At 46.0% G+C, this 3,798-nt stretch overlaps 1 long non-coding RNA gene and 1 other non-coding gene across 8 annotated transcripts; both read left to right on the top strand.

The window, feature by feature from the left end:
• The first annotated feature begins 1,938 nt into the window (after nucleotides 1–1,938).
• Nucleotides 1,939–3,549, top strand: LOC146894622 (uncharacterized). Of its 7 annotated transcripts, none has more exons than XR_015001821.2 (5): nucleotides 1,939–2,008; nucleotides 2,346–2,401; nucleotides 2,488–2,562; nucleotides 2,817–2,878; nucleotides 3,069–3,549. It is a non-coding gene; the product is annotated as an uncharacterized LOC146894622 (long non-coding RNA). The 7 variants fall into 7 exon arrangements; XR_015001822.2 differs by having other exon boundaries at nucleotides 2,814–2,878; XR_015001824.2 differs by having other exon boundaries at nucleotides 2,725–2,878.
• Nucleotides 2,926–2,997, top strand: LOC125401493 (small nucleolar RNA SNORD50). Its single transcript, XR_007232374.1, has one exon. It is a non-coding gene; the product is annotated as a small nucleolar RNA SNORD50 (small nucleolar RNA).
• Nucleotides 3,550–3,798: the final 249 nt, after the last annotated feature.

Genomic DNA, 3,798 nt, shown 5'->3' with positions numbered 1-3,798 from the left:
TTTTAAGTTTGAGGACAATGGCTTCCCTCGGCTCAACTTTCTAGATTTTTTTTCTATTTTTAATTGAATCAGTATATTTATTTATTTATTTATTTATTTATTTATTTATTTATCGAGACAGGGTTTGTCTGTGTAACCACCCTGGTTGTTCTGTAACTCACTCTGTAAACCAAGCTGGTCTCCTACCCACAGAGATCTCTGTCTCTGCCTCCTGAGTACTGGGTTTAAAGGCAGGCATGCGCCACCATTGCCCGACTGAATTTTAATTTTATTATTATTGTGTGCTGTTGTCAATAGCGAAAAATTGGAAATTGATTAAAATACACTGATACATCCTACTGACCACTGAATATTATGCTGGCTACATATATAGATCGCACACCTATGCAAAATTTGTACAAATATTCGTACAAATTTCAAAAAATTGTTAATGGTGATTACTACTACTTGAGAGTGATACTGGGGAGAAGATGCCAGAGATGTGGAGACATTTACTTATCCATAGCCTTACTTCCCAAAGTTAAGTTTGTTTTTAGATTTATAATTATGTATATAGTGTTCTGTCTGCATGCATACCTAGGAGCAGAAGAGGGTGCCAGATCGCATTACAGGTGGTTGTGAACTGCTGGGAACTGAACTCAGGACCCCAGGAACAGCAGCCAGTGTTCTTAACCGCTGAGCCATCTCTCCAGCCACCCGAAGGTGTTTTAAAAGCAATGTGAGGAATGCATGAGTTTACATTGTACATTAGGCAACACTGTGAAGAAGAAGAAAAAAAAAACACATAAAGCTAGTAATTATTTTGTTACCCAGGAAAAATTTCATCTTTACTATTACCTTTTACTGGAGTTCAATCATTCGAGTTTTTTGAGAGACACCACACATACCCCTTCACTCAATTAACAATTGCTGGCACCTACTTCACCATAGGTTCTGCTCTTAGCCAAATAAAAGAGCAATGCACAAAACCAGAGGAGCTCCTCACACACTGTAACGGAAACTGAGGACAAATGCACACGTAACTTTAATCAGTGGAAAATGCTACCAAATGAAGACCCGAGTTTCCAAATGCTGAAAAGTTCAAGTGTATTATGTGCATCCACACATTCACCCATACATGCCAATTACTGGAGCATTATTTTTGAATTTTAAGTTTGACGTATGAATTAGTCCCTTTTATTTTTACATTTATAATTTAGTAGCAAGAAACTTAAAAATCGCGAAGGACAGCTGTGTGACCTTAGGGCAACCGGCGGCTTTTGCCCTGCTTCCTCCTTTGCGAAATGGAGTGTTAAACTTCTCAGGATTGTCACAGAATAACTGTCACTAGTGCCTTGTAAATGGGAGTGGGGCGGGGTTGAACCGGGCTGGGGGCCTAAACTGGCACTGGGTAGCACGCACGCGACGGGGTGGCCTTCTGCAGACTTGCGGGACCGCAGGGTGCACGAAGGATAAGCGCAAAGCTTTCGGGTTTTCACCCCCGTGGTTCTGTCCGCCACGGTCCATTCCGCTGCGCCTCTGGGGACCAAGCGCAGCACCGGGTCACCGGGCCAGCCACGCTGCTCCGCCAGCCTTGCGCAAAGGCCGCCTGCGCGGCGATCGCAAGGCCGCTCCCAGCCGCCGACCGTCCTAGCCGACTTGGCTCGAAGCAGGCGGCTGCTCGTTTGAATTCTGGCGCCACTCCCACGCCACGTAGAGCCGAGCGGCCCGACAGACTCGGAAGAGACGGGTGGCAGCGTGCCGGCGGGAACGCGCACATAAATGGACGCGCACGCGGCCGGCGGCAGGCGCGCACCACGCCCCAGAATGGCCCGGAAGAAAAGAGCGGCGGCGCGCGCTCCCACGCGGTGCCTCAGAGAAAGACCACGCCCCTCCACTGCACCGAGACCAATCGGTGCGAGAGGGAGGGGCAGCCTCGGGCTCACGCCACGGAGGCTATAAAGGGAGCTGCAGGCGGTAACGCTGGTCCTTTTACGTCGGCGAGCTGAGAGGGTACGGTTCTTTATCGGTGAGTTTGCTGTGTGGACGGAGGGCCACGCGAAATAGCGTGGTCCTGGGTGGAATTGGAGGCTTCTGTTTTGTGCGACGGCCTCGGAGGCTTGAGGTTAGCGTGTCGTTGAAAGCTTGCTCAGGGAAATGCGCATCTGCAAGGAGAGACTGCAGGATTGGAGTGCAGGCCCAAGGAGGTTGGGGTTGGGTGGCCTGACTCGTCTCTGGGGTCTGGTTCCTCAGCCCCATCAAAGGTGGGTTCTGACATGCGGGGGAAGGGTCCAGGAGTTAAGAGCTGTTCAAAATATATTGGTGTTGCCCAAGATTCGAGTGATTAAAAAGCAATCCTTTCACAGGAGCGATGACGCCATCTTTTTGTGGGTCTTCAGAGCGGTTGCAAAGAAATGCCCAGGTAAGGGTGATGCAGCTTAGGATTATAATTGAACGAATAGACCGATTGTGTGGTGCTTAAAATTTTGCTTTTTTATTTTTAATTAGATGGAGAGAGGCCCAAATCATCCAAGAAAATTAATGACAAAAAGTAATTTGTTTAAGACCTGACTCTTTTAAAAGGTGTGTATGAAGCCTAGATCTTAATTTTTGTCAGCATAGACATGCTTACATATAAAGCTTGTATGAGTAGCTTCCTACTTGCTAATGGATTCTGAAACTTAATGATTTGAGTGATTATAGAATTGAAGAGCCACCGTTGGTTTTGTTTTTTTTTTTACACAGTCGCGGGTTATGTCTCAAAGATGGTTACATGTGCAAAAAAGGCTTTTGTAGATAATTACGTAGTATGTCATGGTGCTTTTTTCTGCCAGCAGTGAAAGGAGCACCGAGATGCCAGCTGCGTGTAAAGTACCTAGAGCTCCTCGGAGAATCGAGTGTGAGTGGAGGGTGTTTTGCTTTGTTTTCTGAACATGTTTCTGGTCTAATCCATGATGATCCTATCCCGAATCTGAATTTCTGTTGAAAAATCAAAATTACGGATCTGGCTTCTGAGATGGACCGTTATAAGGGCACCTTTAAGTTTTTTAGTGTTGGTAGTATTGTAATCGCTGTGTTTCTTTTTCTAGGGCCAGAGACAAAAGGCTTTGCTGGCGAATGAGAATTGGAGGTGGTGAAAAGGCAGACAAGAAGATGTGCAGTGTTGACTAGCGTGGTCACAGTTGAGGTCTTGATATGGCCTTGGCTGTCCTCCATCTTACCTCCCAAGCACTGGGACTGTTTGCAAGCAGAGCCATCTGTGATACTAGTTTTTATTAATGAGGAGAACGTGAGATCACGTTTACAAAAAGTTGTGGGTTGTACGCAATTAGTGGATGGGAGTGTATAGTCGTTGGTCCTGTTGGATTTAAAATGTGGGTGGAATTAAAGCTGGGTGAACATTTTCGTAGTTTCATGAGAATCTTTACTGGGATCATGACACTGTCTAGTGAACAGAATTCTGTGTAAACAAGACAGCATATGATGTGGCCTGTAGAATTTGTTGTATGCCATATTTTCTTACCTGGTGGAGCTTACTGTGAATGCTGCAATAAACGTTCAGTTGCAACAGCTATTTCTTCGTTTCTTTGTGTTGGTGGTGGGTCAACACCTTGCTGCCCTTTTTCTGCTGCATGGCAAATGAGGGTTTTGGGGTGCCATCTCCAAATAGCATTATTGTATGGGGGATTTGTGTTCCTTTTGAGGGAGGGCCTTTCCAAGCACGGTTTCTCTGGGCCAGGCTGAACTTAAAGTAGTTCTGCCTGCCTCTAGTGCTTTAGTTAAAAGGTACAGCCTTGCTTGCCCTTCTATCTTTACTTC

This window comes from Myodes glareolus, chromosome 4 (assembly GCF_982192425.1).
Source record: "Myodes glareolus chromosome 4, mMyoGla1.1, whole genome shotgun sequence".
Lineage (NCBI taxonomy): Eukaryota > Metazoa > Chordata > Mammalia > Rodentia > Cricetidae > Myodes > Myodes glareolus.
This window is presented reverse-complemented; position numbering and strand designations above follow the sequence as displayed.